The following is a 24,571-nucleotide window of genomic DNA, read 5'->3' on the forward strand; positions in this document are numbered from 1 at the left end:
CAAGAATTATTAAATTTGCAGTACTGATCAAAAGTCTAAGGCAACTTGCTACCTGATGGACGTCAAAAGGAATTCTCAGTAGGAAGATCCATCCACATTCAGTCTGAGGTATCCATCAACTCCCCCAGGGCTGTGGAGAGGGATGTGAGGAGGGTCAGGATACCATACCATATCTCCCCTGATTTGATACAGGGATGATTTCATTTGTTTCTCTCCCTGCACAGACAAATCCAGCTTTTAACAGTGATGAACACTAGATTTGGTAATCTGTTTCTCTCTCTGCTTTCTCCATATCAATATAATTCCTAATTAAACACTTCTTATGGCCAGTTTATACTCACTAATACTTTCTAATATAAAACAAGATGTCTCCCCCTAGATTCTGGTATTTAGTAGCCTGAAGCTCATTAGTGCATGTGTTCTCACCCAGGAGTTTTAAATATTTAACTAGCTAGGATTCTTTCAAGAGGTCTTAACCTTATAATTTGTAATAACTTGGGGATCTCATATCTGGAGTGTAAGTTATTAAAAATGTTTCTTCCTTTCACCCTGCATTGATTTCCTACTTCTAGCAATCAAACTAAGAGCTATTAGGCCAAACAACTGCAGCTGCCTATTTATTTCATTGTAGTAAAACATAAGTGATGATAATAGATCCCCTAATAGAGATTGATCTTCCACAAAAGCCAAAACCCAAGCATGAACAGCCTTGGTAGACAGCATATTATGCATTATGCACCACCTGGTTAAAATTGTTCAGCTACAGAATAATATAGGAAGGTCCACAAAAAATGAATGCACTGACTGATTTATCTTCACACAGAAGTGTTTCACTTCTGTTGCTTGTAATGGCCTGAGCATGTGATACAAGTAAATTTTGTCTAAAAATTATCTAAGGACCACCTAATGTGCTGTGATGCTACTGAATGTCAAAAATGTCAGCAGCTTCCAGTAATGACTCTCTGACATAAACAGTAAGGGAGAAATATTACAGTTACTGAAGGAGTTACGAGGACAAGCATGCATTTTCATGAGTGGTCTCTTTGAATGGCAGCAAGTACTCAAGCAGGCAGCTTTCCCTGCCAGTTAAGCTGGCCAAAGAAAGCGCTCTTCCCCTGAAAGACAATTAAAATGAGTTAAATGAATTAAAAAGGCCCTGCACAGCTAAAACACGGTCAGAGGTTAGAAACAGTTGTACCTGGATTTATGAAAATCATGCGGCTGCCAAGCCTCAGAAATTGTGTGTAACGAGGGAGCCATTCAAGTAGTAACCAAACAGCTTTGTAAAATTGAAGGCAATATACATAATTCTTAATTTCTAGGAGATGGTTTTGTCAGCAGTTGTGCCATCTTAGGACTTGGGTAATATACTGATTCCTAAAATTTGATTTTTATCAGGTGCCTTTCCTAGGGAGAAATAGAGCTTAAAAATGTATTAATAAACTAGAAACAGCAGATAAACGAGATGCCCTTCAGATTGTTATATTATTATGGTAGAGGAGATGTCATCAGCTGGTTACACATGCCTATCATTCCTATTTTTTTCAGAAGCACCAAATTATAGTAAAGAGAGGGAGAGAGAGAATTATGTTGCACCCAAACATGAAAATGTAAAAGCCCTCCCTCCAGCTCCTTTGTGCAAGAGATTCACCTGCCAGCGGTTACTGAGCTTGGCTGGTTTTGCAGGAGCAAAAGGTCTGCAGTAATTACACAGATATTTCAGTATTAATCTTGCACCAGAAATCCCAGAACGCTACAGTATACTTTTTTACCCATTACATACACAAAGTCTATCAGAAAGCATTTGTCTCCCCACTCTTTATTCACTTTCAAAGGGTTAAACAGCCTATTTACAGGGCTGTCAGCAATCTGTATCCCAAATCATGAAAAAGTCTGGCCTAGTTTTGTTCAGCATGGAGACTTGTCTTCTTGGCCTGTTGTTGTTACCATCATGTAATATCCATGACAATCGTGTTGTGCTTTTTAGGGGCTCTGTAGTGCTAAATCTGAGGGGCCATTTTAAGCCAGTAAAGGGCTTTATTTATGTGGATTTGAAAGAGTCTTGTGAAGGGCCTTCCACTCAAAATCCTCTTCAGCAGGTCATCCTGGTTTCAAAAGGATTTAGATGCAGAGGCAGTGATCAGTACTTCTATCACGTTCTAATAGACTGACATGAGCATTTGTGCCTGAAAGACAGGGGGAAAAAAGTGATGCAGATTTGCCCTAAATTGGACTGATGCACAAAGCAGGGAGCGCAATTGACTGACGAGGTAACCCCTGGCACCCTTCTTTTACACTTCTAACCGGTGCCGCACAAAGACAGAGCCGTGGGAAGCTGCACGGGAGCAAAGCATATCCATTTTCATGGACCATATGGAAATTTTGTTTTGTGTACAGAGAAAGTGTCTGATAACAGTGACCTTAACTGCCATATGTGTATGGTGAATAGTAAACAGAGCAAACCACTCAGCTCTCTGACCCTTAGCATATGGACATCTCTACCAAAGGAGAGTTTTCACAGCACATCCACTTTCACTGTCATCTCACTGGTAACCCAGGGGATTTCACTAGATTTGTTAATGAATTGCTCTATTGACTTATATCTGAGCTTGCCTCATTAGAGTAGAAGAACAAAATTTTTATCTATGTTTTCATGAAGGGGACCAGAATGCCCCTCCTTTGTTAAGAGGTGGGTAATCTGTAGGGCTGTCATCTGTTTTGAACTAATTTATTGTGTCAGTTTAAGAAGGCTCTTCAGTGTTCATTGATGCTCAAGCTCCACTCCAAGCCTCTTTAAATCAATTTTTTCCTTGTGAGTGGAATGTTTTTTAGGCCCCTGCTTGGTTTACAAATAGCTGAACATGTTGTTACCCTGGTGCTGGCTAGCTTTAGAGTGCCAAATACAAGCAAACTCAGTGAGCCTCCATAGCACCACCTGTCATGAAATGGCTTTCAAAGCAGCTACAAGCCTTGTACAATCTTGTACCATTCACCTTCCCCACCCACCATCACTCAAACAACAGCTCTTCATAAACTTGCCTGTACTGAACCCAGGCGAGAGGGGTTCAGGAAGTGAAGGTGGGCAGAGATGACAAACATTCATAATTCTAGCATGCTGCCATTAGTGATGGGCCATTGCTTTAGGATTTCCAGCATCTGAAATACTGACTGGCCCCTGATTCTTATGCTGTGATAGCCATCAATTAGCATCCTATTAAATAGTGCTCCAATAGAGAACACATTATGCCTAATGGCCAATGTGGAATCAGGAGGAATTAGCAAAATAGGGTTCAATAAAATGCAAACCATAAAGATAAGCTGCTGAAGATTGGATCTGACTTTTTGTCTCTATGTTCAAAGAAATAAATGGCCACTGCAATAAACTTTTTTCTGCCCCTCCCGTTACCCTCCTGAGTGCACAGCATGCCACAGGATGCTGGCAGGAGTGGGCACTAGGGCTGAGAGTGCTGGAGTGTGCCCCTTGGAGACAAAGCAGAACCTAAACATCATGCGATTTTTCATATCCATGCAAAATACACAATTTTGATGGCCCTTTTAAAGATCTTGATGAACTGGGGAGGCCCCTGTGTGTCCAAAACTGGCCTGATGCACAAGGAAATGATATGAACTACTCTTAGCTGCTTTCTGCAGTAAAGCAGGCTCTGTCACACTTCTCTCTGCTCTCCTGCAGTGTGGAGGGGAAAACACGTTTTAATGAATAGAGGCCAAAATCTGCAGCCCTCATTTAAGCAGAAATCCTGTTGAGGTTTCAACAGCATCTTTCCCTCAATTTCACCACCAGCAGTCACCTTTGGGATTCTGCCACCCAAAGCAGGTGTGCCAGAGCAAAGCAGCCTCTTGATTCCAGCTTCTGCAGACTAGTCATACCTGTTCATTTACCACCTATTTTACCTTTCAGAAGTAGTTTGCTCACATTATTTTGAAGTTGTGCGTGAGGCTCTGGCTGTGCCAGGCCTGGAGCACAGGGTAGTGCTCCAGACAAAGAGCACATAGAGCCCCACTAAAGATCTTCAAAGCATCAAGGCCACAAAAAGGCTTGATCTGATCTGCACTTAAGGACTCAACTCCAGCTCCTTCCTCTGCAGATGCTGCTCTCTGAGTTGCCATGGAGTCATTGGCTCACTTGGAATCAACTGTCTGCACAAATGACTCATCTTGCTACCAAAAATCTATCTGTAGAGATTGTTATTAAGAATCCAATATTAATCAAGCCATGGTATTGGAGTTGTCATAGTTATTTCCTGCTCTGAGCACAGCAAGTAACGATGTTGTATTATTTCAAATATCACGGTAAAAGAAGTGTGGGTAAATATTAATTTTTTCACGGGAAAAAATTATGTTGCACCTCAATAAATACAGAGGTGTGAAAAGCAATCTAAGGGAGTATAAGGGAACTGAAAAAACCAATATTTTTCAAGGATCACTCGTTTGCTCACTGGCATGGCTGCCAAACATCTGTACTGCTTTCACTGGGTAAATTTTGCATTTTACAATGGTACTGGAATATGCAAACATTTGGTGTACAGAGTATTGCCATACAGACTTCTATGGCTGAAAAGATTCATTACATTTTTAAAACGAAAAATGCACAAGCAAAATGCTTACATTACCTTTCAATGCATATTTTTCAAATCTTGTTTTATATGAGAATTAGTTTAAAGCCATTTGGATTGTTTATGTTTACTTAATCTAAGACTCTTCAGGCTAAATATATCAAAGGAAATTCAAGTAAGTAAGTCCCAGTTGCCCGTGCATGAAGAGATGATGCTATCAGTATAAACAAATAAATGACAGTCACTTCTTAGAGTGAAACTGTTGGGCTACAGGTGACTAATTCTGAGCCTGACATTTTAAGGGATTAAAAAACCCCACAAAGTTAATTTTGGCTACATTTTTGTGCTGCTTGCCCCATTCCGGAGTTTTCTGCTTTTAAAAAATTTCTAACCTGCTCATTTTTCACTTTTTTTTTTTTTTTTTCTTTAAACCAGAATTTCTTAAAAAACAGGAAACTCCACCAAGAAACCCTTAACCCCCAGGCACCTCAGCTTCATTTTCAGACTGGAGTTCATATTTGATTTTAGCTGTAAGTGAAAATAAGTGTATTGCATTCTCCCTTCATTTGCAAAGACAAAGCAATCCTGCAGATTAGATTGGCACAAGAAACAATTCCCTCCCATCTTAGAAGATACTCGAGACTGAAAAAATCAGGATGGGTGCTGATTGTTCCAGCTTTAACACAGGTGTGTGGGAAAGCTTACAGCAAAGCTGCACTCAGCACACCCGACTCGAGGCAGGGCTGTTTGCCCCCCTTTCTGAGCACTGTATTTACAGGCTAACACAGGGAAGAGTACAGTTAAATTAAAAAACACAATCTAAAGAGTGAAACACCAGAACATTTGACACCTTACAAAAAAACTTAAAAGTTGCAACAGAAACAGGACAGATATATAACTTTGGAAATTCACTACTTTTCTTACTGCCTTTGCAAAGCAAACAGGTACAACAGAGCTCAAAAATGCTGGGATAAAGCAGAAGTATGTAACCTACTTCAATGGGCTAACTACATATTCATTGAAAATTACAAATTTGGCTTCATAACGTAGAGATGTCTGAGACATGTGATAGCTACCACAGAAATTGCTGTAATAATTACATGAAATTATGACTAATTACTAATTACTAGTATATACAGGGTGTTTCACCTTATCAGATGGTATAGTCACACACACAGGAACAGACATAACATGTAGTAAATACAGGAATCAAGATTCCATGCCACACATTCCTCTTCCTGTTGACTGTTATGGATCTGAGAAACAGATCTAAAGGGATCCTTTAATTAATACTAATAATTGATTGGCAGATCAGAAATAATGACAACTACTTAACTGCCTTTTGCTAAACCTATGGAGAAGTTCTGCTGCTTGTTTTTGTTTCACTCTGGAATGATTTGAGGTGTTTACCATTCCAGGAGAGCAATGTCCTTCTAGAGAGGCAGCACTAAATGTATGCATCAAAACCTTACTGCTCAGAACTCCATCTAACCCAATTTTTTTTTTTAATGGAAGTAAGGATAAAACAAAAATCTCTGCATATCTCGTTCTCCCTTGAAAATGTCTCACTAGCAAAGATATTCAATGAGTAGGAAAAGGAGGAGTGAAATAAAACCTTTTTATCAACTTTGTTGCTATAAATAGAAGCAAAGGAGCATTGATAAAGCAATTATCATACTTTCACACTGCACCCTAAGTCCTCTAAAGAGCATTCAGGATTGTAAGATCACATGTGGAGGTGCAAGCAAGCAGAGGACTTTTCATGTTCTTTGCCTCGTGATGTTATTTCCATAAGAAAAAGCTGGAAGTTGAAACTGTGACAACTTGCACTGACCCATGGGAATGCAAACATCTATCTCCTGATAACGCCGAGATAATGCACGTCACCACCGCAGCCAGCATGAGGACACTTGTCTTCACTCATTTTATATCCACTCCATCACATTCCTGGCCACACTTCCGTATCTGTGCTTTCAACACACTCCGTGCATTCCTCCAGTGAAGTGCACAACTTACTTGTTCAAACAGAACTGGGCAGCACAGTTACACTTTCCTTGCCGCAGCTGAACAAAACCCAAAAGCTACTTAAAATGGCTATTCTGGAAGGTCAGTATTTCACACCCCATTACGGGAGCAGCCTTCCTTTTTCTGTTCATAAGGAGTTCGGCTGTAGCCTCGAGCTAGTCTTTCCTTCTACAAGACAGAAACACAGTGTTACACTCAGTCTGTGAAATCTGGAAACCACTCAGGAGAAAAGCACACATGCAAGACTTCTTGTTTGCCATCCATTATTCTATTGATAATTTCTCCATTGTGCTGAAACCATAACCTTATACTGCAGCCTATTTGAGAAATTAGCTCAGTTTCTAACATCAGAAATAGGAATAAAACTCTTATTTTTAGAATTCTTTGACTTTTTTTTTCTGGATAAAGCCCCACTGCAAAAATGATGTGCCATTAATGTTTTGAGGATATTTCAGGGAAGATGGAAAAAATGCTGAACAAAAGAAAGAAATACTATGAAGAAAATTTGTGTTTTGTCTTCTGCCCGTTCCAAAAGTGCAGGGGAAAGAGAAGGGGCAAAACCCAAACTGAAAATATTTCCTTTTGCAAAAAATATATTTTTTGAACATTTCCTTTACTGGCAAATAAAAACATTGACAGGCATGTGAAAAATAAAACACTTCCCTTGCTGAATTTTGTTTCAGAAAATATCTAGGAAGTTCTGACTGCATTTAACTCTTTAAAATCAAAATACAGTTGAGTTAGATCAAATTTAATGCTGGGATCAATTAATTTATAGTAGATTATATTGGTTGCTTTCAGCACTAAAATTATAGTCATCAAAAGTGCATTACCTTTCAGGTGTTTACCCGTGAGGCCAAGGTAACTGGTATTACCTGTTGGACTCCAGTGCAGCACAGGGGAGCTTCTCCTGTATCTGATGTTACCTCAAGGGAAGAGTCATTTGTCTCTGTTTCCATCTCAGATGTCCTCTCACCCTTCCCTGGAGATGACACATTGAATTAAACCATTTTTCTGGTGATTAGGAATCCAACCTAAAGTCCACCGGATTCATGAGTGTGGATTTCAGTGGGTGTCAGATGTGACCTGGATTTCTTGGCTGAGGCCACAGTCTCTGCTTTAGGCTGCTGATTTTTTCTTCTCCTCTGGGTCTGCTTACCAGTGTATTTCCAGAGGGGATAGAGAGTTCACATTTTTGACAATGATGTCACTAATCTTACATTTTTTAGTATAAATTTTCTTTGAAGAGCCTCCCCCCACTGCCAATTTTCTGGTATTATCACTTGTGTTATGGTTTCTAGGTAGTGGTGTACGTAGCACAGTGAATTCATCTGATATTTGTCTTGAGATGCAAGCAGCATGATTTTTTGCCTACCTGGTAGTAGAATGGATGAACACCATGAACCTCAGGATACACATTTTAACTGGAAACATTAAGATTTGAATTTAGAAACGAGCAATTTTTCAGTTAAACCTTTACCAGATGTGATGTTGTGGCACATGCCAAATTCCTTGAAAAGCAAGGAAAACAACACCTGAAGTTGAACACCAGTCACAGAAAGGAGCGCATTCAAAGATCTGAATGTCTGGATTTTAATTACTTATATTTTTAGGGTACAACTTGTGGGTGCTGTTCAAAAGACTGTGAGTTTTTATGCCCAATTGAATACAGTGACCAATTTTCCCAGAACAAATTACACTGTCAATTTACTCCTGGTATTCTAAATAAAAGGTATTTTCCTTGCACGCCAACTATAAAAGCTCAGTCACTCAAATTACACAGATTGATCTGCCTGTGGTGGAAATTACAAATTAAGCTTTATTTATCTGGGAGGGTGCTATGCATCTGTTCTAACCTCTTGGCAAATTACCACACAATCCAGTGTTTGCTAATAAGGTATTCACAGACTCTAAAACTGCAAATATAACTCTTTTTGCCTAAAATCCTTCAAACCTATCAGCCCTTAGAAACTAATCCTGGAAAACAGTTCTGCTATGTAACTCAAAGGTCAGCAAGATGGAGGGAGAACACACAGTGATTTTTGTGGGCAGTAAAATAGGAGAGACCTTTAAGTAAATAATAACAAATGAAGGACACTAGTTGACCCAATCTGCAGAAATAGGATGAAGAATGAAGAAGGAAGGTTGTGTTATTTGGGCTGATGGCTGAAAACTTCATTTTTATTTGTACCTGGAAATGCTTAGGCAGCTGTTGCACAATTTTAGAACTTTGAGAGCAGGCTGCAAGCAAGGCACACTCTGAAGAGACCACATGAGAAAGAAACTGCTTTGTCATTCGAGTTTCCAGATATTCTTCAGCCTTAGGTACAATGCATTTCAGTAATTCAGCTTAAAAGTCAATAAACCCATAAATAATTTTATAATGTCTCCTATATGATATAGAATTCAAAACATTGCAGAACCCATGAGTGATCACTTTTGCTACCATGGCTTTTGGTAAGACTCCTCAGTGTAGGGGGAACAGGAATTTCCTTTCTCTAGCTCCCATCAGTTGTTTCTACCAAGTTAGCTTGCTGGAAACCTCTTATTTAGGTCTGGGGTTGAAGCACAGCAAGGGGAAGAGCACCATCTGCACTCAGCTGCAGCACTCCTCCTCCCAAAAGGCAAGCTGGACACATACAGTAAGTACACACGTTTTCAGAATATGAGACCTCCTGCCCTTGAGGCCATGGTCAGCAGGAGGGGTGACAAAGCAGAAGCCTGTGGTGCATGACAGCAGTCAGGGCAAATTAACCATTGCCTGCTCTATTCACAAAGAGAAAAGAATGGAGCCATTCAAGAGCAAATCCATCTGTCCCTGTGAGGGTTCACAAGAGTGTCAGAGAAACCTCACGGTCAACAGTCTCTAAGTGCTGGCACACAGGAGTCCCGAGGAATCAGCATGGAAACTTGATGCTTTATCCGCTGCCAGGGTGCCTTTTTCACAGCCTGTGTGCTTTCTGGCTGAGCAGCACTGGAATCTACCTGAAGGCTGAAGCTCTGTACAGTGCTACCTTTGTCAAAGACCAGAGGGGGAAAACAGAGGTAAGGCAAGAAAAGTGGCCATTTTCATCACAAAGTAAGGGTTTCCTGGACATGAAGGAAACAAGGAAGGAAACTCATTTAACAGATTGTTATCATATTTCCACACAAAATGTACTGACAACACATGTAGGAAACATCATTAGAACACCTTTATTAGGGACCTAACCGATGTCTTTGTCTTTAGATGAATGTTTGTGTTATTGGACTGTCTAAAGAGGTCTAATAACTACACACTGTGTGAACTACACACAGGTCTATGAACATAAGCCAGCTTAATACACGCTGTATTAGTTATGATCACTGGAGAACTCACAAAGTATGGATCACAGGTAACTGCAAGCATTGATGTCCTCCCATATTTGCAGAATGTGGACAAACTTCTGTGGAGCTTGCTCTACCTCATGCATCTCAACAGAGAATAAGTCACATGCTGGAGATAATGTGCCAACTGTCAACATTGAGTTACACCTCATCAAGGCATAGAAGATTATGAACACAGACTATGAATATCTGTACAGCTGCTGGGAATACTAACCTCAGCACGTCTAAGGAGTGAGACCATAATTTTGTCCCCTTTCCTTTTCCCATTCTCTTTCTCAGTTTAGGACAAATCAAGTCTAAAAAGCCTAGGAGAATGCAACAGTCCTCTGACCTCCTTCTGCAGGAATAATTTCCAAAAGGTCTAGGAGAATTTATGCCATTCCCTGAGTGGAAGACATCAGTCTCTCTTCATAGCCCTCATGTCCATTCAAACAGCCTTGAATGAAGTCCAAGCCTGAGAAATTCTAAGCATGTATGATGCCAGCTTTGGCAGCCTATGTGAGAGCTCCATCTCATCCATGCAACCTGGAGGGTTCTGACAGAGGAGCAAACTAAAAACTGAAGGTATGATTCAGAACACTAACAGAGAATTTCTGTTAGTCCTTCCCTAGGTTTATTTGGAACTGTTCTCTTTTTTTTGTATTTCCAGCAAACCCACTGGTTTAGCAGTAGTAGCTAATCCATTCAGTCAAAACATTCTTTTTGTGGAGCAGAACAAGAGGGTCCCAAAGATACACAGACCATGTGCACAGCCAGGCCTATCCCTCCAGTCAATAAGAAATGACAAAATCTCACTCTGAGGACAGGGCTTGTGCAAGGGTCACCCATTATCTAGAAGAAATACTTAAAACTCACCAACTTCCAGAGGGATGAGGTTTAACATCAGATGGAATAAAGATTGCCAAGAAAGCAAAATGCCAGATGCTTAGCCCAAGCTGGCTGCTCTATACTTGCTCTTGAGTATGCCTCACATCTTTCACCATTAAATGGAAAGAGCTATTAAACAAAACCCAAATAATAAGAACATAAAGGTGTATAACAATCATAAAATAATATATTTTTTCTAATGTTTCAGCTGTCTGAAGATTAGTTTTCTGGTGTAAAAGAGATAACTATATATCTTCTGATTTTATTGGCTGCAGATTACACTAATTATCATAAAAAATTACTACCACTAATAAAAATTCTATTATAAGTTACTTATAGTAATCTCTAGGGTACTATACTTAGCTTAGAAAAGATCGTAATTACACTGCATTACAGGGAGAATTTGTTTCCTGAAGCAGCTTTACCACTGTCTGTTTCTTTTAACACTTTAAAGTTGTTGGTTTTTTTTTTTTCCTCTTTCCCTTTTCAGGTCAAATGTTGCCTGTTATTTTCACTGTGCAGGATGTGATTTTATCCCAGAATAATGATCCATCTCTGTTGCAAGTGACGCAAATGAAGTTTTAAAATCACAAATATCTGGGTGGGTTTCACCTCCCGAGGGGGTTAGCATGTCTCAATGGAAGGATACATAAAAGGGAAGACCTAACACTCTCCGCCCAAAGGGAAACACATTCTGGATAAAATTGCTGGAAGCCAGTGGGTGTTCACGAAAAATACAATGTTCGGATTTTATTTGACAAGACAACAATTGTTATTTTCCCTTTTAGATACTTCGCATTTTACCATCTGTGAGGTTGATGACTCTTAAATGACCTTAAATCATATTGCTGTTAATGGCAGTGGTTACAGGCAAATGTGGAATTCTGTGTGCTACCTGCCTCGGACTGAACATCAAATTAAATAGCTGTACTTTGATAGCTGACACTGTAGTAAATAACCTCAAAGTCCAACTAATTAAAACAAAATTGAAACAGTGGCCATTTCTTTTAGAAAGGGTTTCAATGCTTCAATAGCAGGGCTAATCAACATCTTAATTAACAGTCATATAAAATGAAATAGCCCATTTGAGTTGCTTTAAAATAGACAACTTATTTATGCAAAGACTAGTGGCATATTAATTGCTAACACTAAGAAAAAATACGCCTTTGAGCTTTACAGCTTCCTTTGCAGCCAAGTATTTGAGAACTAAATTGTGGAAAAAGCATATTACAGGAGTTAATTTTATGACAGACATGAACCAGAAGCAGAAGTGGATATGGGAAAGTTTTGTGGCGTGTTTCAGTTTTCTAGTTGTTTCTTTTATTCCAAATGAGATTAATTAATCAAAGTAGCTTGGTAATACTCTTATTCTATTTTAAGTTAAATATCCAGGGTTTAATCTTGAGAGACACTGACCAAACTGGCTGTGATCCAATAGAACAGTTAACTCCAAGCACAGGCATCTTCCCACTGGAGCTGGCCAACTCAGGAGCCTTTGGTTCAGGAGAGCTCAGGACCCTGCAGGACTGACCCTTCTCCTCCCCGATCCTGCAGCAGTGCACAGGCACTCCACACTGACCCAGGCAAACAATCAAAGGGCCACTCCTTTGAGTAAGCATTTCCAGGATCAGGTCCCAAATGACTCATCTCCAATTAGTCTATGCCAGGTTGTGTCTTTAAATAGCTTTCATTTACTAATGTGTGTGAGGGAGGAGCAGCAGAGAGGAATTACATTTCCTTTCCTAATTACTTTACTTTTGTTGACATCTTGGAATAAGTTTTTACTTTCAGAGGAGAAAAGTTGATTTACACTACAGAAAGAGCACAGCAAGCATGAGAAAATTATTTGCCCTTCCTCCTGCCAGGCATCCATTTCCTTTTCACTGTTGCTAACAATGCGCTAACTATTTATGCATTTGTCAAAGGATCCCAACATAAGAAAACTATATTTAAATCACTTCACTACAAAGTGAAAACACAAGGTAATGATTCAGACTCTATTTAAGTAATGATAATATTTGTACAGACTGCCTGGCGAGCATGCTGGTAGGTGGCAGGAGCTCAGTACAGTCCTAAAGGGACTCAGCACAAGAAAATTGAAATAGCATTTAATTTTCTTCTTTAAAAAATAGATTTTCATTTCAGATGTGGAAATATGCACCATAATGTCTCATTTCCTTGATTAAAGCCTGATTTCACTGCATTTTTCAATGAAGCTGAAAATGAGGCAGGTTTGTTAGCAGGAGATTCATTGGACTTTGCAAGTGCCCAAGACAAAGTTTTATTTGCCTACATCAATGAGTTGCATTGCTTATTTTGCAGGTTTTGCCCACTCAATCACCAGCTAGAACTAATGGGAAGCCAGACTGCCCTGCCCAGCCCAGCCCAGAATTCAAGGACAGAAGGATGTGGGAAACAAACTGGGGCTCTCCACATTGGGAGTGTGTTGAGGCTGAAGTACATTGACAAGGTAAAAAGGCAACATGCTGTACCTGCTCCACAAAGGACATCAACCCCTCTGCTGTCAGTCTGGCTCTTCTCACAAGCTGTGGATGTGCATAATCTCACACTCATAACTTAGAAATCAAATATGGAGCCCAAACATAACCACAATTTATCTAATGCCTAGTCATATAATAAGCAAAGGTACTGCAGAAAACTGTACTTTTCATTGAATTCTTAAACACAAGAACAAATGGAAAAAAGCACTGATACTTTTTTAGCCACTAAAAAAAACCATTTTGTTTTAAGGACAGATTTGCAAACTGTTTCAGAAGGCCCATACACTTCTGTTTTCAAACTGGGTAGCTAAAAAGAGTCTGTAGTATCTGTTGTACACTCAGGTTGTTTAAAAGTCTGACCCCCTAAAATCCAGATGTTTTGCAGCAGATGACAACTGTAGATAAAAATACACATGTGCCAAACTTGATATCTTCCTAAGATTTGCAGAGTTAAAGGCGCAATCAATTTTCTAATTATTCACCCGTACTATACACATATATCTGACCACATTGCAAATTATAAGTGCCACACATAATTTTGTCACAAAATTCACAATAATTTCCAATTCAGTAAGGGATGAGACAGAAGCTGCTAAAATGGCTACATGCTTTCCTCTCTTCTGCCCAGCTTGGCATGTCCTTGCATATTGCGTGTCGTAGTAAAATAAGCCTGACAGAGTGGGATTCCACTCGTGCCCTGGGATATTGCAATTTATATGTACTGGGCACTGTAGAACTGAAATTTCAACTGCTGAAGATCTCACATTGAAACAATGCCTGTTAGCTATGAGAGAGGGGAAATGAGATTTAATTCCAAGTACATATAATGTACAGAATGTGAGATGTTGGCTATCTTGCTAAGAAAACACAGAAGTCCTTGAATCACTGGAGATGGATAATGGCAACATGATAAATTCTGTCCATCTTGGAGGGTATAGGGGGAATCTAAAAAAATTCAGAAATCATCTCGCCAAAAACTGTAAAACCAACAAAACAAGCAGATTACTGAGGAAAATCACTCAACCACATAGACACACCTAAATGACAACACTAAAAACCACTTCAATAGCTCCTGTTTGTATCCTCTGTTCCCTTTCTTTTTTTCTGTTTTCTTTGTTGCAATTATTTAATTACCTTTTTCCATCTTCCTTGTGACCTTTGATTTTCCTTCCCAACTTCCACAAGGCACCCGAGACACTGAAACTGTTCAGCTAAATAATAGCAGGAGGGTAACGCTGGTGGGCAAGAAACGTAATAGAAATCAGAATAACTTTATTAGCTCCAAATCTGAGCTAGAAAATGAATTCATATTTTTCTTTTCTTGGTATAAACACTCAAAGCCTTAAGTATCTTATGGGGTTTAAACAATAACTGGAAGACTACGAACTAGCAGCAATTCTATTAAAGCTTTGCCCTAAAGGAAAATTAAGACTTATTCTCTTTCTTTTCTAGGGAAATAGAGCACTTCAATACTATGTGTGCTTTTCATTTAATGCATATGTCAATATGCTTTAAAAACATTATTTCTAGCATCGAAAGCTCTGCCCAGGCAAGGATATTTTGGTTAGGTACAAACCTGGCTTACGTGAAAGCTTTTAACCCTGGTCCATACCGAGGTACTGGTAGGAAAATTACATTCACCTGACCAAAGAGAGGCAGCAGATGAAACATATGGATGGTTTAAAACATTGTTCATTTTCCAGCAGATCAAATGCTACATGACCTAATGCAATGGTCTGCCATAAACAACCTAACATGAAAGAAGTGGTGAGAAGAGAAGTAGTTTTCCTGTTCTCTTGGGAAAAAAAAGACACATATATCAAAATCCAAAAATGCTAAAAATATCTTATTGAGGCAAGTACCGACTCTTTGATGGAATATTAATTCCTTCAACTTAGTTTAGTTTCCTCTAAGCATTTTGTAGTCAGCAGTACAATGCTACTCACATCATGTGAAAACTCATCCTGTTTCAGAAAAATTACACAAGGATTTTACATTACCCTTTTTTTTACCTGCAGTAAATCAAGACAGTGATATAAACACAAAAGACAAAAAGAGGTTCCTACCCTCCAACACAATGCTTTTTCTTACTTCAATCCAGCTATGACATGAAACCATTGTGCACTGTATTTCTAAATTTTGAAATGCGAATTTCCTCAAACCCTATGAGTCAGGGGAAGAGAGTTGCAGGAGAGGTTTTCCTCAAGAACAGGTTCCCAGGTAAGTGCTTGCAGGGCTTGTACAGGCTGCTGGGGAGCGTAGCCGCAGTGGCAGGCTTTGAACTCCTGCAGAACATTTCATATCGCATTGCATCTTCGGATGCAATTTCATTAACTTCAGAACAAATCTGTAGAAATCTAGCTAATCTCGCAATACTAACAGGGCCTTTGTTTTGATTGCTGATTAAAAGATATTGTATCTGATCCCAATGTGAATGAGGAAATCTTTTTTAAGCGATCCTCTGCTGTGCATGGGAATGTGAGGCAAGGTGGGACCCATCCCAGCTTTGAGGTGCTGAGATCCTCCCAGCCGCTTTCCACGTTACACAAACCAAACAAATCAGCTCCCAAGGAGTGGAATGTTTCCCAAGGCCTGTGTTCCGTAGTGCTCGTCAGTTTGAAGGGGCTTCCTCTGTAAGTGAGGAGCAGCCTGTCCCACCACACCCGCCCCCCCAGGGTCACTGGGCATGTGCCACTTGTCTCCCAACAACCGATTTAATGTGTAACTTGGGCTTAGTTCAAGTTTTGCACCCTTCAGCTTTGTTCACTTCTAACCAATTCTTGTATTAAATGGCCAAAGCAAAGATCTCAAACTTTATTTACCATGTAACCTGTCACTGTGATGAAAAAACCTAAAGCCTTTTTCAACTTTCAAGGAAGAGACAAGACTTGTTTAGTTTTCCCTGGCAGTTACTTCTGCTTTGCAAACCCCATTCAAATGTAGACAGTTACTTTTGAACAGTGAGAGAAGGTGTTAAATTGAGATTATGGTAAACAGCAGATTTCTTTAGTTGGTGAAGAAATTATTTCATGAAGACACAAGAGAATTAAGCAGAGTTTCATGTCACTTACTGTATGTGCTGATCAGAGAGTGAATGATGAGTTTCTTGCTGTGGACAGCTGCTCTGCGGAATACTGTGCAGACTTCAGGTGGAAGAAAAAGAAATCCATGTTTTAAAATGGAAAAAAAAACCCCACTAACAACTTCTTAGCCCTTTTGTGTGAAAAATAAACAGATCTTTCTTGCCAGATTTATTATTCTATTTACATGTTGCCTGGATGTGTCTAAGAATATTTTGAATATTTTTTTCTTCTCTGTCTCATTTCACTATTACTCTGACAGCTTGCTTCTGTCAAAGAGAAAAGACTCTTTCTCTTTATTATATTCACCAATGCTGAGATCTAGGACTTTTTTAGTCTGAAGGGAACGCCACTTTGGTTGATGAGATCTACATAATTTTAGCTATGTTGGATACCAAGTTATGAGTAGGCAGAAGAGATGTTAAACATTGCTGCTATAGTGTAAAAGATGGAGCAAGCAGGTGTTCCCCAGAAACTAGGCTTTATTTTGTAATTCTAACTAGAGAGCAGCTATAGCTTCTTTATGTTAGTTGATAAGTATACTTAATAGACAAAAAGGCAAATGCTATAGATCAGATCTTCCCTGTACACCTAAAAATTGTTAAAAGGGCCAAACTTTTATCAAAACAGCTGATATTCTAATGGGGAACCACCTCCTGCAGAGCTGGGACCAAACTTGTGTCATCTAGGCAACCTCTAGCTCGAAAGAAGAGGAGCACATGGCCTCCAAATGATGCCTAGGGACTAACGAGAAACAGACTGAAATCTTCCCTTCAACCATAAATGCAGAGCTGTCAATTTTTCTTCTCTCCATAGCAGGGGATGAATGGCCAGGGCTCTGCTGCCATTGACTCCCTCTGTTGGCTGTATCCATGTCCTCTGGCTCCTGGCTTTCAGATGGCATGCACATATGCTATTCAGAGCAGCACAGACTGTCATCTCCTTATCTAGTGTGTTATGTGACTAGTGAAGTGCCACATGGTTGAACACCAGGAAACATATTGCTTGCTTTCACTATCAATGACCTAGAGGGAAGAATATGCGAGAGAGGAAATTTGCGCTGTGATAAACTGGGGCTGGGACTGGGAAGCAGGTCTAAACAATGGAAGAGCTTGACAAAAAAAAAGTGACTACTAACTTCAAAGATGAAATGCTTGGCCTGTACAAAATGGGGTGCTGCTTATGTATCAGGAACAAAACATTAATGTATAGGGCTAGTGCAGCAACACAATCAGAAAGCAGAATATGAACTTTTCAATGGACGTGAATGACTTTCAACTTGCCAAAAACTCTTAGCAAAGCCTGTGATTTCGCCTTTACTTTCTGCATTATAATGCAGATGATCAAATTTCTAGCAATGAAGTTCAAGCTAGTTTCCATTCCTAGGCAGGCAAGACATTTGTGGAGAGCTAAATCCTGCAGGACTGTGTGTCCTCATTACTACTCAGGATGGCAATTCAGCAAATTGCTTCAGCTTCAGCTTTATGAGGTAGGAAACAGCTTTGGGCACACACCACCTGCCTTCAGGTATAAGTGCAAGGCAAAATCACAAAGGAAAATAAATCACTTCTGTGCCCAAAAGTACTAATTTAAATGCACCCATTGCATCAGGGCTGTCTAAGAACCCCCACTGCAGCGACATTGCTAAATAGTAAGTTAATACAGTCAAATAATATTAATATTGGGACCTAAATTTATGTTATATTAGAACACTTGCATCTCTATTTTGCATGCAGCCACTTACCTTACGGAGTAAATTCCACTGGAAAAACATGCATAGAGGATATTCCAACCCCAAATTATCCAGACTAGGCTCACTGGTTTTACTGAGCAAAATGGAACAATTTAGGGACTTGAAAAGAATTTTGGTTAAAATAGAAGAATATGAGCCTTCATCTGTAGAAAGGCTTTTTTACCTATATAATAAAAGGTACTAGCAAAACATCATATCCAAATGCTGAAGCTACTTGAACATTCTAATATCCTCTGTTAAGTAGTTATTAGACACATTACTATGTAGCTATGTCCTCAAAACAATTTGATGGGCTTTATCTAAAACTTACATCTTACCAGAAGATAAGATTAGGTTACCTGAGCCTATATCATGCATTCAGGTTTTTTTTTCATTTTATTTTAGTTCTTAATTTGGAGTCAAATTAGGCAATATTCAAAACTAATTGATACTGAAATTCAAAACTATCTGATACTGAACTGGATTTAAACCAGGTTTCAGCACCATTCTGAATTGTGGCCACTGCTTTTAAGAAATCGTGTTTAAGATAATTCCAATTAAAAGCAAGTGAAGTCCATTTTCATGATTTTCCTTGCTATTGAAATTCCTTCTGAAATATAAAATATTTGTGCTCCAATTTTTTCTTTATACTGATAAAAGAAGTAAAGGTGATTTTAAACAAAGGAAGATAAGCATCTTCCTTTGCCAGTGATGTGGTTTCATTTTTCCCAAAGTACCTTTCTTCTTCTTTGTTAAAATGGTGTCTTCTAGGCATGTATTGTAGCATATTAATAAAAAATAAATTTGAGGTTTAGGCTGATTAAAACTGAAAGTAAGATTCGATCTGACATGTTATTTTGATTGGGTTTTCAGAGTTCACATAGTTCTAGTTCTAATTTATGTTATGTGTGGTATATATCTTCTTGGTTGAACAATTACATTATTCTAAACAATTATATTGCTATGATACACATAATGCGTGGCTCCTGAGCATAAAGTTCTTTAATGATGGCAGACTGTAAAGTGGTACAGTTCACTTTTAAAAGGTCATGCATCTTTTTTCAGTAGATTAACATTTTATCTTTTAATGGTGTTAAGAAAAGGTCAAAGATTCTAACAGATGGAATATGGAAAGCTTCTATTGGAGAAGATCAATGTGTTAAGCATCAATCTAAGTCCAGAAACACAACCATTTAATGATGGTTGTTCTTGTTTTATTTTAAATTACCACTGTATTGACTGTTTGAATGCTAAAATTATGTTTTCATATTTAAAAGAAACAGACCATTACCATCTGACACAGATATCTATGTTTGTGTTGTATTTTCAAGAATACTTCTTCATTGTACAAAACAAGAAAAGTTCCTTAAATAATTAGCTTACCCCTAGGTTAATGGCCTGTCACTTTGACATCCAAATAAAAGCAGCAGAATGATCCCAACAGCAACATGGAAGATAATCTTATATTGCATTGACTGCCTAAGTTTGCAACAATTTAAATGGATATATGCTCTAAAGTCAAGTCTCTTGTGTAACATGATGTTGAACTGTTAATGTAGGTGATATAAAATTATGATGATATTTTTCAAGGACATGTTTAGGTAATGGATCTTTTCAAGAATATTTTATTATTATTATGTTCTATTATTCTATTACCCGGATTTAAAAGAACAAAATCTAAGCATTTCTGTTGCCCCAATAACTTCAGACCTCAAGGGAACAAAGTGCTGTGTCTTTTCAGGAGACTAAGCTCTTCTGAGCTGCTACATGCCTCTGTCTACTTTTATAAAATAACTGGTATGACAGAGTAACATGATTGGTTTTCTGTGTGATAAAGTAAATACGAATATAAAAAAATAACAGCAGGGGGTCAAGCTGCTTTGTAGAAAGTTATCAGACAGCTCCTAAAGACTGTCAAGCTTATGTGTCTGTAGTGTATATGTGCATTTCTCAAATATACTCGTATTTCAAGTTCCTATTATCCCCGTGAGCCAGGCCTGCTCACAACAAAAGGGTTTCCAGAAGAAGGTAAAACTCTCGTGGAATTCGGGATTCTCCTCAGGCTCTTTGGACATAAGTGCTATTAACCATCAGGAAGTGAATTTGCACTCGAGTCTCCATCTTGGCTTATGAGTTCATATATTTCAGGAGCAAGTACAGCCTACAGATGTGACTTCAGTTGCTACACAGCAGAACAAAATGGTGAGTGCTGTCAGTCACACAGTTCTTGCTGGCAATATTCTTCCTTCTTATGGAAATGCATAACAAGATTTTGATAAATTACTGATTGAGCTAAACTAGACTCAAGAGCTTACGAGAATAGCTGTATTTTCAGAAAAAATTACTAAGCAATATTAACTGAATATATTTGAGCACAATCCATCCACACGCACAAATCAATAAAATATTTGTTGCTCAGGCTACGATACCTAAAGGGTTATTTAAAAGACAAGTTCAAAGAATAACTGATACTTTGTAGTTTAGCTTCATGTTAGAGAGAAGCCTTAAAACTTTCAGTTTCTATTCTATGACAAGTCAAGGGCACTTCCCCCCTGCCCCTTCCCAAGGATTTTTTGTAACTCTTACACTTCATAGATTTAGTCAGCTTCTGAGTGCTGGGACCTAGGAGGTAAGGTGCCCTTTACTCATATATAAGCTAAATGTAGTTGCCTCTTATTCTACTTTTTCTCTCTATAACAATGAGATTTTGCTTTAATTTATAGTTATTTACTTTAGAATTGAATAGAATATACCAAAGGTTGAAGTGCTTATCAGCTTCACCATTAGTTAAGAAAGTACTCTCTTAAAGAAGAACCTAGTTCCAGTTCCCAGGGAAGAACAGATATAAACTGAGGTCAATACAAGTTAACTTTTTGGATTACTTGGGCAGAAAATTACAAATCTGCCAAGAGAACCCCTCTGCTGAAACATTTTAGCACTGGGAAAAGAAGTGTTTATTTCAAATACCACTGCATGGCTTGTTGATAGTCACTGTCTTTTCGTTAAGACAATCGTTAAGAATTCAGTAACCATAAATTCTATTTAAACTTTGACTGCCACAAAGAAATAGAGCAACGTATTGGACTAATCAGGAAAGCTGCCATATTCCCAGTGATTTCTGTTCTACTGGACTTAAAGTATAGCCCCACAATCTGCTCTGAAATGGTGACAATTTCGCAGCAAAAGACTGCAAAAGAGACCAGCAGAAATTGCTGGCAATCTGATAATCCAGTAGCCACTAGGCATTTAAGATAATGGCTAAACATTCTCTTTTAAGTAGCTGAAATATTCAAGAAAATCTTCTTGCTCCTTTGCTTGCTCTAACCACTTCCTTTTTTGATGGAACACAAGTCCAAGTCATTCTCATGCAAGCTTCAGTGTCACTTTGAAACAGAGAGACAACTTCTCTCTCTGGATTAGACAAGCTAAAGCAATAAAGCCAGACACTGTGAACTTGCAAAAACCAACACTCAGCCTTATGAACTCAGTAATTCTTTATGAACTCCCTTCATAGCTCAACATACTGACTGTGTAAAACAGCCAAAGGAGGAAGCCCTCAGCAACCCTGAGAATGGCCCAGTGGGGACAGACCAGAGTCACTGAAGGGCAGTTCTGTGTGCTAACAGACCACAACATTGAGGCAAAAATTAGCTCCAAAAGTATGATAGCTAGCTGGGTAATACAAAGAAATTGACACTCTGCTTTATTCTAAAAGAAGTGGTAAATAATGAAAAAAGCAGAAATATTTTCCCACTACATCTGAATAGTAAGAGATTATGTTAATCCAAGAGAAAAGTTTACAAATGTAGAATGCCACAAAACAATCTACTGCAGCCACAAACTCTGCAGGTCACTATATGTAAAATATGGTATGGAAGACTAAAAATATTTATCTAGTCTGTTTCAAATTACAGTTCTATTATGTTTTTTTTGTCTGTGGTGTTTCCACATTCCTCACTATCTGAGAGACCAAAATGCTTCCTTTCCACAGCTACTCACCAGCAGTAGAGGCCAAATTATACTCCTGTAAACAGCTCTGGGATGCAGTTGTTCTCCCTGAATTTGCAAGGACCAAACACACAGAATCCTGGAAAGGAGTAAAAATGGATACACATTAAATGGACCCCAACCTGCTTTCTCTCCTCTGTCTTTGCTCTGCAGAGCTGACAACACCAGAAGCAGTAAATACTTATGCTCTGTCACTTGAGTCAGCGCATATAATTCTTCATACACGTAAAAACCATCTCTGCTGCAGAAGAAAATACCATTTTTACAATAACTTTTCACAGTGGAACTGTGTCTTAAATCAAACAAGCAAGTACTGAGTCAGCTCAGTGGCAGAGCAACAAGAATTTGATCTGCTACGTGGCAAGCTTTGGTTTGGAGATCCTAAACAATTCTTCATCCTGGGCCCCAGGCTTGTAAATATGATAGAAGATGATGCAATGCATTCTGACTCTGGGGAGAAAAGGAACAGTCATACCACTCTTGAGAAACCCTTTGTGAAGAAAAATTTATTGTGTGCCCCCAGGTGCAAAAGCTATGGATGAAATGCAACTCAATAAAGACAAGTTAAGGTGTTTCAAGAGAGCTAATGAACATTTCAGTATTTGCACTTAGTCAGATAAAGCAGCTTTCCAGCTGAGTAAGGAGACAACAATCATGTGAGTATGATTTCTATGTGATAACAAATGCTCCCAGAGGTTTTTTTTTAAGCTCCATGTTTTGTTTTTGTCTGATACAAAGATGATCTTATTAATTAAATCTAATCAGCTGTCCACCTTTATGCTTCCCTTTACCTTTTTTAATGTCCTTTTTTGAGATGAGTTGTAATTCTTTTATGGGGGTCACCTGTCTTTTAAGCAGAGTAGTAGCTTAGTATTTTCTACAGATACAGAGCAGTCTTGGATACCCTTTACTTCTCATTCTATAAAATGGGAAAAAGTCCATTGGGAGGTATTTTATAATTTATGTGTTCTGTTTGATTTTCTTGTCCAAGTGCAGCTGATGAGACATTTAAAAGAAATACTTAACATCTTATTGCCCATAGAGAGAATATCAACATGAGCACTAGGAATTCATAACACCTGTGGAAAGAAGTCTTGCACATATGCCATGAGATGTAAGAGAATATTTTCAAGGAATGCCCATCACAGCACCTAGTCAAGCTTCTGAAAGGATTTTTCATAAACCATGCTGGCTTGATAATGAATTCTGATAGAGAACACAATGTTAATTCAGTTATTCCTCTCTTACTCCTGGATTTAAAAAAAAAAAAATCTTTTTTAGCCTCTGAGTACTTCTGTGATCTGATTTCTTACACCCTGCAGGGGACAGCATTGGGTAAAGAAAAGTAGAAATCATATGATAAAGAAGCATTTGCTTCCAATTATCAAATTATGTTTTGTTAATTAAGATACCAATTTTTTTTTTTTTTTGGTAGGTTGGCACAAATCCTCTCTATCTCTTCACCCTTTAACTCTTCTGAATTATTAATCAAAATTATTTTGGTTACAGAGTTCATTATGCTATCAGTAGTGAGAAAGATTCCCAACAATTTGTAGTCACACCACCATTACTAATGAAGAAGAAATGCTGCATAGCATTGCTATAACTTAGGGCTTTCTTCTCATGACAGGCTGTGTAACACTGTTTTTCAGCAGCTATGCTGAATCCCTTCTATGGTGTCAACATAGATATCAGTTTGCAAGGGAAAAAAATGCTTTTATGGTATCATCTTTCATTAAAATATATATATATGTGTCTATGGACATGGACACACACACACTCAATGTATTTCTGCCTGTAAAAGTGCGTGTAAATGCAAGACAAAGTGTTTGTTTTTATTTCCCTCAGCCAGTGTTGAAAAAAATAAAGGTGTTTTCTCCCCCACAAATAAGCCTGTATTTAAAAGTGATCTTGCAAAAGGTATATGGTAGCCTTGTTTATTTTGGACAGATGCAAAGAAGTATCTCTGAACTTCTGCCAGTGATCAAAGGAACTGATGATGTAGAACAGATTCATGGGCCATGTCCTATCAGCCTGCACTTTACCCGTCATCCATCATCCAAACCCTAAGCCTTTTTCTGAGTGATGATTGCACCCTAAACACATAAAATTAATCACCACTCTATCCTGGCCAGGTGTCTTGCCTCCAGAAATTATCTCATTGCAGCAAAAGAACTGCTAGAATCTGATATCTGTACTGTAATTTAATTTAAAGAATACTGCACAGTAACACTAAGATTGATTTACATATCTGAAAAGTTTCTAGTTTCACAAAGCCAATACAAATTCTTGGAGAAATATGTAATTGGAAAAAAAAAATTGGTTGAATATAAAATTAGGGCATCTCAATATTTATTAACTTCTCGAATTTTCAGTTGATGCTTACTACTATAATCATAGCTTAACATTGGTTTAATA

At 38.5% G+C, this 24,571-nt stretch overlaps 1 long non-coding RNA gene across 1 annotated transcript; it reads right to left on the reverse strand.

Moving 5' to 3' along the window:
- Positions 1–7,471: 7,471 nt before the first annotated feature.
- On the reverse strand, positions 7,472–16,580 carry LOC132332962 (uncharacterized). Its single transcript, XR_009488023.1, has 3 exons — positions 16,405–16,580; positions 14,468–14,568; positions 7,472–7,581 (listed from the first exon to the last, which is right to left on the reverse strand). It is a non-coding gene; the product is annotated as an uncharacterized LOC132332962 (long non-coding RNA).
- Positions 16,581–24,571: the final 7,991 nt, after the last annotated feature.

This window comes from Haemorhous mexicanus, chromosome 12 (assembly GCF_027477595.1).
Source record: "Haemorhous mexicanus isolate bHaeMex1 chromosome 12, bHaeMex1.pri, whole genome shotgun sequence".
Taxonomy (NCBI): domain Eukaryota; kingdom Metazoa; phylum Chordata; class Aves; order Passeriformes; family Fringillidae; genus Haemorhous; species Haemorhous mexicanus.